This window comes from Liolophura sinensis, chromosome 13 (genome assembly GCF_032854445.1).
Source record: "Liolophura sinensis isolate JHLJ2023 chromosome 13, CUHK_Ljap_v2, whole genome shotgun sequence".
Classification (NCBI taxonomy): Eukaryota; Metazoa; Mollusca; class Polyplacophora; order Chitonida; family Chitonidae; genus Liolophura; species Liolophura sinensis.
The window spans coordinates 12,059,193-12,072,464 of record NC_088307.1 but is presented as its reverse complement, the minus strand read 5'-3'; the positions used below and the strand labels follow the sequence as shown (position 1 = coordinate 12,072,464).

The 13,272-nt window shown below is 37.9% G+C and overlaps 1 long non-coding RNA gene across 1 annotated transcript; it reads right to left on the bottom strand.

The window, feature by feature from the left end:
• Window positions 1-1,255: 1,255 nt before the first annotated feature.
• LOC135480275 (uncharacterized) lies at window positions 1,256-7,867 on the bottom strand. Its single transcript, XR_010445921.1, has 5 exons — window positions 7,769-7,867; window positions 3,942-4,067; window positions 3,187-3,234; window positions 1,849-1,995; window positions 1,256-1,380 (listed from the first exon to the last, which is right to left on the bottom strand). It is a non-coding gene; the product is annotated as an uncharacterized LOC135480275 (long non-coding RNA).
• Window positions 7,868-13,272: the final 5,405 nt, after the last annotated feature.

Sequence of the window (13,272 nt, the reverse complement as noted above, 5' to 3'; positions counted from 1 at the left end):
ATTTGGCCATTTTCTTGTCTATTATTTTTTCTATTATTTCCCATCTCATTTATTCTTAATATATATAAATTTTTTGTAATGTTTTTATTATATGTACATTTTCCAACGTTATTAATATAGGCTTAAATAGCTGAACTTACCAATGCAGAACCACAGGGAAGGAGAAGTGCCCTTCAGCTGGGTTAGTTGACCATTGCTGGTTGAACATTCACACTTGTCCTGCTTACATTCTGCTTTGTAACCACACAGCTGACCCCCACATTGTGTGACTCCTTTACCTACAAATACAATGCAGTGACACTGACTTCTAGCACGTGTAATTTACAGGCCAAACTGAATTAGACTGTCTCCATTTTTTATTCTAAGTTCTATGATGTTGGTTAGGCTGCTGTAGCTTATTTCCTTCAGCCGTTCGGCTATATTCATCTGTCTGAAAATCAGTCACACTCGTCACCAAATGTACCTTTAGTTAATGACACGTAACAACACAAGCTCTACACATCGGTATGCGCATATTCCTGCAAAGAAAATGAAGCTAAAAAACTTTTTCTGATTGATAATGTTAATCTCCATCTGTCTTGTTTCGACACCCAGAAGGCGTTACTTCGGGTGACGTCTTTATTAGTCAATTCTTCAAATGCAAGTGGCATGCTGGATATTGGGCGGAGTTCAGTATGTTTTGACGAAAGGCGACACCACTTACCTAATGTGCTATCCACTTAATTTGAAGCCCTGTTTTTGAGACTGCCATATCTAACATTATTTGCCGGTTGTTAGTAAAATATAATCTTCATTTTTAGTATATGATCTCACAGCACTATGGTTTTAGAGTTGCATAGTAGGAAATGGTGTAGAAAATAAAAACAAAGTGGACTCTTCGCTGAGGCAGAAGTGTAGCTGTGCTACTAGGTGGAGTTTGTTCTAACCGCATGTTGGTGCAGCTATTGTAAAACAAATTACCGTCGACGCCCACTGTGACTTATTTCAGAATAATTATGACGTCACGCGATGCAATGAGTTCTTGGTGAGTAAATCAGGCTGATGGAATTCAACATTATGTATTAGAAAAAATACTCTAACTGCATTTTTCGTGCAATAATATAGACGTACAACATATCAATGTGTAGAGCTTGTGTTGTTGCGTATCAATAAGGAAAGGCAGCGAGTATGATTGATTTTACAGATAGATGAATATTGGCGACTGGCTAAAGGAAATAGATCATAGTGCAGTCTAACAATGACTCAATAGCCTCTCACCAATGCTGTCGCTGTGAGCTCGTCAACCCCATGTTGGTCTCCTCTCAGGTCGTACGCGAGAAGGTCTGACAGGAACCTGCCGATTGTCGTGGATTCCCACCGGTTTTGCCCGTATTTTTTCCACTATAATAATAACCACTGTCGTATAAGTGAAATATTTTTTGAGTATGCCTTAATACAGCAATCACATAAATAAATAAATCTATAATGTTGTGATTTATTGATTGATATGTCTGGAAATCAATAATACCATTAGTTATTATTTTTCATTAATCCACGTGTAAGCCATGTAAATTAGGTCCAGGAAACCAGACAGACCCTAAGCGAAATCACTGCACCTCGTCAGGTACCAGGTAAATCTCCTGAGTTGCAATCGCTGCTTTGATTTAAGTACTAAATGATATTAAATATGGTCTCTTTGGCGTGTTAGCTTTTTGGTGGAAGATGATTTTAGAAAATTTAGCTGATAACAAATCTAACTACTAGTATCTTATCTAATTAACCACTGATGAATAAACAAACTGTTTTTCTTGATAATAATGGTGGTATGTTCCATATGGATAAAGGAACATGTCAGAATATTTAACTTACCCACACAATAAAACAGATTAAAAGGATTGCCATTCTGTTTCCACAGTGTCTCGTTGTCGGACCGGCATACACATTGCCCAGTGGTTCTATGACATCTTGATCCATATCCACATTTTGTTTTACTGTTACATACCACAGGTCTCAAACCTTTGAGCAGAAACCAATATAATACGGTTTAATTGGTAGTAGTCTCTGTACCTTATAAAAGGAACGTAAAAATGCAAAGGGCTTGTATAAAAATGTACATTTATCGTACATAAGGACAGGTATACGGAGACTTAATCTCATAGTAAAAACAGGGCATTCAGAGAATATCAGGGTAAGTATCAGAGCCCGATTCCACAAACACAATTCTGACTTAAGTCAAAACTTAAAACCTTGCCCAAGTCCTTTGTACTTGGTAATGGAACTTAAAGTTTTGACACATTTCTATTAACATAACATTGATGAGATGGTCAAAATGTTCCTTAACAGGGCCCAAAAATAAACCCTAAAATCGTATTTTAAATTTTAACTTAAGTCAAAAGTGAATATTAGCTTTTAGGAATCCTTCCCAGTTCTTGCTTTAAGAACCAATAAGTTATTAAACTGTTGAATTAACAACATATGAAATATGATATAATCAAATTGATTATTTATATAGCAGTGAAATACCAGGACTTCCTTTACTGATAAAGGTCATATTTATACACGCTATAATCATAAGTCTGAGACGGCCTACAGGTAAAGACATCGCTAGAACTTGTTCAAATTTACGAAATCACGATATTGTCAACAAATATAACACATATAATAAATAGAATATTTCACAGTGAAGGATGAATACCATAAATATTTATCATAAAAGGTTATCATTTCCCCATCTCACTCGAAAAATATTATGCTATTGATCCTTCACTGTGCAATATCCTCTATCAACATCAGGCTGTGAAAGTATAGCTTACTAAATTACACTCAAATCAATCAAATAAATAAATTTTACCTCCTTTCCCCTGTTGTCATATTTGTCGTGTTTTCGATACTGTTCGAGTCAAAATCTTTAATAAATGTTCTCTATATGTTAAATAGTCAAATTGTTTCGTGAATAGAATTTTTTTCCAGCTAGCTGGGCAAGTCGGGGGTTTTCTTCAGGCTTTGTCCAGTTTCCTCCAAAATAATGCTGATAGCCGTCATATAAGTAAAAGTGTCCTGAGCATGGCGCAAAAAAACAAAAAACAAAAACACCAGTCAAATAAATAAATAATAAATATATGAAAAGTAATTAATATTTCTTTCAGGATTTAAGCCCTAGAACTCTACTTGTGTCCTTGTCGTCTTGTTTTCGTGGGTCGTTCTTACCTGTGACTCCGTTATTCGGTGTACTGGTAGTAGTCTTAACGCTTGGAGCTGAAACAAAGACCGTTGTTTGTTTACTTTCCCTTCTTGATCTTAGGATGCATGTATGTTTTATATACGTACTCGTCGTAGCTTGTTATCGCGCAACGGTAATGATTTCTTTTCATGTTCTTTAAAAAAATACATCAGCCAACCCAATACATTTATGTCTTAAACGAGACAATTTTTCCATGCCAAGATGTGTCGTACAAGATTACGTTACCACGGCACGAACATGTGCGCATGAGGCCGCTTTGATGGCCTGATGTTTAGAGCGTCCATCTCGAAGTCCGGAACCCCGTAATCAAACCCGGATCGGGCAACACCAAAGACTTTGAAAATGCCACTTGTTGCTGTCATGCTTGGCGCTCAATACTGACAGGTTAGAACAAGAAAACATCACTGGTGGGCCCGGTGTCAGTATAATGTCATTGAGTGGGGTGTCATGCCTTTGGCATGATACTTCAGTGGCCGCAGCAGTTTGGCGGATTGGCCATGCCACAAGAAGACACAATATATGTACACACTCCTAAGGACTCTTTCCAAGCATGTATATGAATATAATGTTCGCATGTGTACAGAACCATTTCCTGGCTGTGTCTTTTAAAAATTGATAGATCTTACTCAGACATTTTTCTCTGTCTTTTTTTTGCCATATTCAAATTGTTATCTTGTATCTGAATAAAATGCTGTGGAACGTTTTTGGCTGTTGAACTAACCGAGGCATTGCCCTGTAGATGAATGTGTGGAGTCTAGTGAACACTGACACCGGTAATTGCTAACGCGAGAAGTGACCGTACACGTGGTGTTGTCAGGACAACTGCTGTCACCAGGGCTGCAAGATTCTGCAAAAGAAAGAAGCAAGAATCGGCTTTTAAGGCACAAAGAGTGATGCACTTATCCAAACTTCACTAAATATGATTCTTATGCACAAATAAGTCATTGTGTACCCTAAATCTAATATTTGTCGTCGACATTGCTGTATAGGTTACAGGTCATGCCTATAGGTTTTAGGTAACTATAGGCCTATAAGTTATTGTATTGATGTTCTGCTTTTCAGTCAAATTATAAACAATATTGATAAATGTGACTGCTTTCCTCGTTAGTTTCTTATTGTTTTGAATTATCTTTGAATTCTTTGTCAGAGGCATTGGAAGCTGGGACGTGGTGTTGGGTGGAGGGGGGAGGGGGTGTGGGGTATGGAACAGCATATGTTCTGGTCACTCAGTTTTCGCTCCAACCATATAAAAAGAATACATCACAGTAAATGTTGATTGTTTTCTTCACTGTTTTGAATCAAACAGATTAACGCACTGTAATTCTATTGGTCACATATTTCAGCCTTCGTGAAAAGCGTTTATTTCTTCTTTCCGTCATGGGATCTGAAATTTTGTAATTTGCAAAATTGGGCAATGTAACTCAGCATTCAAACGGAGTGAAAACTCACCTCCATTAATCCTCCGGAAGGCCTGTTATCCTCCACCACCCAGCTATGATTCTTATGCATAAATAAGTCACTGTGTACCGCAAATCTAATATTTGTCGTCGGCGTTGCTGTATAGGTTAAAAGATATTATGTTGATGTCCTGCTATTCAGTCATATCATTAACAATATTGATAACTTTGATTGCCTTCCTCGTTAGTTTCTTATTGTTTTCAATTATTTTTAAGTTGTTTGACAGTGTCATTGGAAGCCAAAGTTGGGGGGGGGGAAGGCGTGTCACCGCACTTTCAGATATGTGTGGTGTATGTGAGTGGGTGGGTGGGGGTGGGAGAGGGGTATGCAGCATATGTTCCATCCACCCGCTTTTCGATCCAACCATATAAAAAGAATAAAACACAATAAATGTTAATTAAATTGTTCAAACAGATTAACTCACTGCAATTTTATTGGTGACATATTTTAACCTCGGGGAAAAGCGTTCATAACGTCACGTTGTCATGGTATGTACAATTTTGTAATTTAAAAAAATTGGGAAATGTAACTCAGCCTTTATCCTCCATCACCCAGCAAAACTTGCCCTATATTATGGCATATTTTCAGCAAGGCGATAATACGTACAAACGATGTTAACGTTTTATGAATCTATGCCTGCATCTTTTCTATCACAAAGAGCGTAAGAATAAAAATGTCAAGTTTACCTATGTTTTTATCATAATGTTAGATAGGAATTCCCTTTTGGGATAATGTGGATGCTTCTAGCTCTCCATTCAGATGATCTCCATTTTAACACAAATTTTCAATATTTTCAAGTTTTAAGGCTGCGTACATCTGTTTGTATTTACTTTAATTGGTCGAAAAGGCATCAAGGACATGTCTCAGGACATCTGGAATGTCGGAGCTTCAGGGCCCTGGGCGGTCATTGAAGCCTCGCCTATAAATAACTGGGATAGTCATTTGGTTTGCCTTTGAAAGACCCCACCACTTATCCACCTAGCTGCTCACAGGCCTGATTGCTCTTGTCATTGTAAAATAAACATTGTTCAGTTTATCCACATGCGCTATTAGATTAATTTTTTTTTATTTAAATCGGGATTTAAACAGAAAGTAAGAATATACATGTAAAGTGTAGAAGCGATCCGAAAACAAATTTTCAAACACGTTCAAATGCCCGTACAGCTATATAGTGTATGATCACACAGGGAATGATGGCGTGGCAAATATGACCGACTTTACATTTCCTATTGTTTAACAATTACTAAATAGTGGAGTTCGAACTCTTTTATCTCGAAAGGTACAAAAGCCCCACTGTACCATGTGACCTGCTAAAATGTTAGGCAACTATATCTAATTACGTTTACTATTGCGTAGCCGTCCACAGAAGAAGTCTCAGATAAAACTGTTTAGAGTGAACAAATGATGAAGAAAACTAAGAAGTTATTACAGGAAAGGGGTGCCAACTGTGTAGTGCAAAGGACACAGCGACATGGGGGATTGGGGAATTATTTATTTACTTGATTGGTGTTTTACGCCGTACTCAAGAATTGTTTATTTATGCAAAGGCGGCCAGCGAAAATGGTGGGAGGAAACCGAGCAGAACCCGAGGAGAATTTCACGACCATCCGCAGGTTGCTGCAGACCTTCCCACGTACGGCCGGAGAGGAAGCCAGCATGAGCTGGACTTGAACTCTGCATTAAAGGATTAGTGTTCAGATTTCTTTTTTATTTATAATTACCTACCTCTGTAATAATTGTTTAATCTAGTCTAAAAAAATATTGTGAAAGGGTACACTAATTTGAGTAATATGGCACTTAACATCTCTATATAATGAGGCTGGTTTTATGCATTTTTCCTCCAACACTCGGTAGTTTCCGCCGAATTACCTCATAAAAGTCTGATCTTTACGAGCTGTCTGACCTTCGCCATTCCATTCAGTGTTACAAAAGCCACAAGGGTGACAACAACCGTATCGAATTTCTCCACTAAATGATTTGCTGTCCTGCATGCGGTTGTAAAAACTGGTAGTAGAAGAACCTTGGATTTAGTTTTTTGAAGTTTCCAGACGATTAAACCATCAGAAAGTCGTCGATATACTGCACAAGACGGAATGATTTTGTACCAACCAAACACAGCCATATCTGATCTTGTCATTTTACAGCTGAAAGCTACGAGAGGAATACAGTTGCATATCCACAACGGCATCTTCACATAGTAGTTATAAAATACTATTATCTGAATGAAAACTGATAGATATCAAACGTGTCTTCCTAATGATAAAATATGACAAAATATCTGAACACTAACGCCGACGTCCACATAGTACAAGTGCATGTATTTATACAATTTCCTAGCGTTTTTTGTTGTGTTAAAATTAGTATTACACATAAACAATTACGACAAATGTGAGTGATTCCCCTATGGGTTCGAAACAGAGGTGCGTTCTTTGTTGTCGTGCAAATTTAAAGTTGTAAAGTTACGACATGCATCATGTCAAATCAGCGCATTCATTTTATGGCATGGGTAGTACATATATCCAAATAAAGTGAAGTAGGCACGATAACTTCCGGCTTACCCCGAAAATCCTCTAAAGTAGATATTTCAGGACAAAGAAGATCGATATTTGTACATGATCTGCTAAAATACATTTGACTGCAATTACAATGTAACATAAAAGGATGTCCTACAACTGGAAAGCTGAGTATTTGCTACGTGTGGAAGACGGTACCCTATAGATCACTGTAACGCTTCGCCATCTGTAAAAAGTACATCACTCGAGTAACAAGTACTCTACGTACTAAAATCCAAAGTAAACTAACTTGTATAATTATTACGTTCGGGTTGGTAAAGATTCATCCAAGAATTAAACAAGTATTAAAACTATATTTCCTTGTAGCTTGTAACTTGTAGCCAGACAAAGTGGTCTGATGTTCATGTACAACATTTCTTCCTCGCTATAAGCACCCTCATATGGCCATTTTGTTGTCTATTATTTTTTCTATCATTTCCCACTTCAGTTATTCTAATTATATATAATTTTTTGTAATGTTTTAAATATATGTACATTTTCCAACGTTATTAACATAGGCTTAAATAGCTGAACTTACCAATGCAGAACCACAGGGAAGGAGAAGTGCCAATCACATATGTTAATTCATCATTGCTGGATGAACATTCACACTTGTCCTGCTTACATTTTGCTTTGTAACCACATAGCTGATCGCCACATTGTGTGACTCCTTTCCCTACAAATACAATGCAGTGACACTGACTACTAGCAAGTGCAATTTACAGGCCAAACTGAATTAGACTGTCTGCATCCTTTATTCTAAGTTCTATGATGTTGGTTAGGCTGCTGTAGCTCATTACCTTTAACCGTTGGCCTATATTCATCTGTCTGTAAAATCAGTCATACTTGTCACCAAATTTGCCTTTAGTTAATGACACGTAACAACACAAGCTCTACACATCGGTATTTACATATTCCTGCAAAGAAAATGAAGCTAAAAAACTTTTTCTGATTGATAATGTTAATCTCCATCTGTCTTGTTTCGACACCCAGAAGGCGTTACTTCGGGTGACGTCTTTATTAGTCAATTCTTCAAAAGCAAGTGACATGCTGGACATTGGGCGGAGTTCAGTATGTTTTGACGAAAGGCGACAGCACTTACCTTATGTGCTATCCACTTAATTTGAAACCCTGTTTCTGAGACTGCCATATCGACATTATCTGCCGGATTTTAGTATTATCTTATCTTCTTTTTTTTTCAGTATATGATCTCACAGCACTATGGTTTTGGAGATGCATGTAAGGATGTTCTGTAGCAAATAAAATAGTCTACTCGCTAAGGCAGCAATGTAGCTGTGTTACTACGTGGAGTTTGTACTAGCCGTATGTTGACCAAGCCATTGTAAAACACATTACTGTCCGCACCCATTGCCCTGCATGTCACTTATTTCTGAATAATTTTGACATCACCAGAGGCAATGAGTTCTCGGTGTTAAAACGAGGCTTATAGAGTTTAACATTATGCACCAGAAAACGTACTCTAACTGCATTTTCCTTGCAATAATATAGACGTAAAACATGTCAACGTGTAGAGCTTGTGTTGTTACATGTCACTAAAGAACGGCAATCTTGGTAGGATTACTGATTTTGCAGACAGATGAATATAGGCGACTGGCTAAAAGAAATAGATTATGGTGCAGTCTAACAATGAGCCAAGAGCTTCTCAAGAAATACGGTCGATGTGAGCTCAAGTCCAACCCATGTTGGGTTCCTCTCAGGTCGTACAAAAGAACGTCTGCCAACAGCCTGCGGATGGTCGTGGATTTCAACCGGTTCTGCCCGGTTTCTTCTAACTATAATGATAGCCACAGTCGTATAAGTAAAATATTCGTGAGTGTGCCTTAAAACAGCAATGCGAAAAATAAATAAATCTATCGTGTTGTGATTTATTGATTGACATGTCCGGAAATCAACTATACCAAACGTTCTTATGTTTCATTAATCCACGTTCAAACCACGGAAATTAGGTCCAGGAAACCAGACAGACCCTGAGGCGTGACCACAGCACCTCCGTCAAACACCAGGAAAACCTCCTGAGTTGCAATAGTTGTCTTGATTTAAGTACTTAATGATATCAAATGTGTTCTCTTTGGCGTGTTAGCTTGATGGTCGTGGATTTCAACCGGTTCTGCCCGGTTTCTTCTAACTATAATGATAGCCACAGTCGTATAAGTGAAATATTCGTGATTGTGCCTTAAAACAGCAATGCGAAAAATAAATAAATCTATCATGATGTGATTTATTGATTGACATGTCCGGAAATCAACTATACCAAACGTTCTTATTTTTCATTAATCCACGTTCAAACCACGAAAATTAGGTCCAGGAAACCAGACAGACCCCGAGGTGAAACCACAGCACCTTCGTTAAACACCAGCAAAACTTGCTGAGTTGCAATAGTTGTCTTGATTTAAGTACTTAATGATATCAAATATGTTCTATTTGGCGTGTTAGCTTTTTGGTGGAAATTATAATTTTACAAAATTTTAATGGTAACAAATATAACTAGTAGTATCTAATGTCAGTTTCAATGCTGGCAAATCCTTCCCAGTTGTCTATGAAATATTGTATATGTATACTGCCCTAATCCGTGAAGGGGTTCATGTATTTTTTGATTGGGTTTCCAGTCATGTTGGCATTTATGGTAATGAACAAGCCGACTTACTAGCCAAGGCTGGGCTAATGCTTGAGAATATCATTAATATTACTCCCCTTTCTCATTCAGGAACGATGTGCGTTTTGAAAACTGTCTTTGTCAACTTATGGCAGAATGATTGGGATGATGACAGTAAAAGCCGTTTCTTTTATTCTTTCTCCCCTTTAGTGACGTCTCAGGTGGCACGGTTACAATCTAGACGTGCTGAGGTTTTAGTATATCGTTTGTTAACAGGTCATATTCCCGTTAACTCATACTTGTATAGATTTAATCTTCATCCCACTGGTCTATGTGATTATTGTTTAGTGGATAACGGTATTAAGCATTTGTTATTTAACTGCAGATTGCACACGCGTGCTAGGGCACTATTATTTGCTGACCTCCTTAAAGCTGGTGTCCTTAATCGCTCCATGGAGACAAACTTTAGGTCACAGAATGCTAATGTCCTTCAGGCTATTGCCTTCTTCCTGATGCGCTGTAATAGACTCTGGCACCTCAGTAAGCATTTTAGGTTAACCTTTGTTAACCCACGACTGTTTGTCTATTGTTTGACCTTGTTTGTCAACCCGAAACTATGGTGTGACTCCGTGTCCTCTGTGAATATCCCTCCTCAAGACTTATGTTGTTTAGTCATTCATATTTGACTGTTTGGCGGTGTGTATTTACTGAGACAAACCCAGACATGGAAAAATTGTGTGTAGTATACATATGTGTGTGTATGCATATGCTTATTATAGTATATACATGTACCTACTTGTACTAATGGCTGAGCTATGGCACAAATCATTCGTTAGAATGATGAATAAACAAACTGTTTCTCTTGATAGTAATGATGAAATGTTCCCTGTCAATAAAGGAACATGTGAGAATATTTAACTTACCCACACAATAAAACAGACTAAAAGGATTGCCATTCTGTTGCCTGAATGTCTCGTTGTCGGACTGGCATACACACCGTTCCGTGGTTCTGTCACATTTTGATCCATATCCACATCGTGTAATATTGTTACATACCACAGGTTCCAAACCTTTGAACAGAAACGAATAAAACGCAGTTTAATTGGTTGTAGTTTGTGTGTACCGTATAAAAGGAAAGTAAATATACAACAGGTTTGTATAACAATGTACATTTATCGTACATTATTACAAGCACACTGAGACTTATTCTCATAGTAAAACCAAGGCATCCGGAAAACTCTGGTACCTTGTCTGAGCAGTTGGTAAAACTGCATGATGTTCAAGTCAGGTGATACGTTCAAATACTGACCACTGAACCATAATAACGTAGAATGACATCGACATACACATGACAGATATCATAATCAGACATTTACGGATATTCACAGATATTATGCGTGTGAAATATAGAATTTTAAGTACTACATGACGAAATAGAAATGTGTTTTTAGCTTGCCCATTTCGCTGTATGCACGAAAAACATTATTACGCTATGTACCTAAAAGGGGTAACCATGAAAACAAAAACAACAGTCAGATTGTCATTATTATTAAGCATGTAGATGTTTAGAAGATATAAAAGATATACACAAAGTTTCAGGGAAATTGGTGCAGGAATACTTTAGCAGGAGTTGCAGGGACAAAATCAGTGTACATGAAATTCATCGCTGTACTCAGGATCTGAACGACAGTAAAATAATCCCTCCCACGTACCCGCATGGACAATACTTGAAGAGCCCTATAGCACATATCCTCTGTGTCACTTCACACAACAGTTCGACCTTATAGAAAACACAGATCTTCTTATCAATATTATTTATTTATTTGATTAGTGTTTTACGCCGTACTCAAGAATATTTTACGTATACGACGGCGGCCAGCACTATGGTGGGTGGAAACCAGGCAGAGCCCGGGGGAAAATCCCGACCATCCGCAGGTTCCTAACAATCCTTCCCACGTACGGCCGGAGAGGAAGCCAGCATGAGCTGGACTTGAACTCACAGCGACCGCATGAAATAAACAATTAGATAATGCCTTATGGACTGTGCATTTATGACATTGGATAGAAAACACTATACATGTAAATATTTATTGATTTATTTGATTGTTGGTTTATGCCATTCTCGAGCATATTTCATTTATACGCGGTCAGCATTATGATGGGAGGAAACCGGGCAAACATTCTCACGTACGGCCAGAGACGAAGACTTCGACCCTATTAGTGAGAGGCTTCTGGGTCACTGCGCCGCGCTAACGCGTTAATCACATCCACCATGGAGGCGCCTACGTGTAAACAAAGGGGACTTGTGTTTGATCTTATTATTCCACATTAAAGCAATGCCCAATTTCCACAAAATATAAAAATCTTAAGTTAGGAGTCTGTGTAATACGGACTTACATCAGTTTTACATTTTAACGGGTATAAAATTCTTGGCCTGTTCAAGCTAAGGTAACACTAAAGAATCCTTATTAACCACTTATTTTATGGCTTGGTCTCGTGTGTCGTGATGTTATGTGAGTTTTGCCAATGCAGGACACGGACATTTGCGTGCAAACACCCAGACTGTTGGCACAAGTAAATATAACCAGATGCGGGCAAAGATGTTTAATTGAAAGTTTACAAAAAATAGACTAAAAAAAGGCTTCATGGAAGTGAGTCATTACATTAATTTACATTTTCTTTTCTCATTTGGCACGTACATGTGTCATGGTGGCGAAAAATTCGGGGAGAAAAAGTCTAATCACAAGACATTTTTTCCGACTTAAAGGAATATTTTCTCTTAATTGACTGAAAATTTTCTCCTCAATACGAGAAGATTATCTTCATTACGACTTTTCGAATTCCCCTAATTTTCCCCCGTGACACTAATGGGCTGCTGTAGTCACGACTTACCTAAACACTGTCCTGTTGAAGACTGAACCGCATCAGCTAAACACTTACAGCGGTACTCCTTGGAGAATAAGCCTTCTGCCACACATGTGGTGTTAACTGGGCAAGTACGGTCTTTAATGCTGCACTTTTCTTCAATCACAAAAATGGTTGGAAAGTTTTAAAGGTTACTGGTTATTTATATCGTTAAGTGATAGAATCACATAGTCGAATCTCATACATTTTGTGGTAAATTATACACCAGAGGCCTTTTTAAACCCATTTACCGTGCTGAGGTTTCTCTTCACTGTATTTGTTGTCAAGGAATTTACAATAGATGCAACAATAAATGCGTAAAAAAGTGTCAGGTGTTTGTTTATGTGCAAATCTGCTTCCTCTTCGACTTACGTCAGTTCCTAAGCTGTGACTTTCATTTCATACTTGGGTAAAACCCACTTTCCTTTTTTCGACACCATGCTCTTGTTATGGATAAACAAGTGGATAAACGCGCCAATTGCTGTTTAGCAATGCTACGCACCATCGCCATATATGTATTAGCT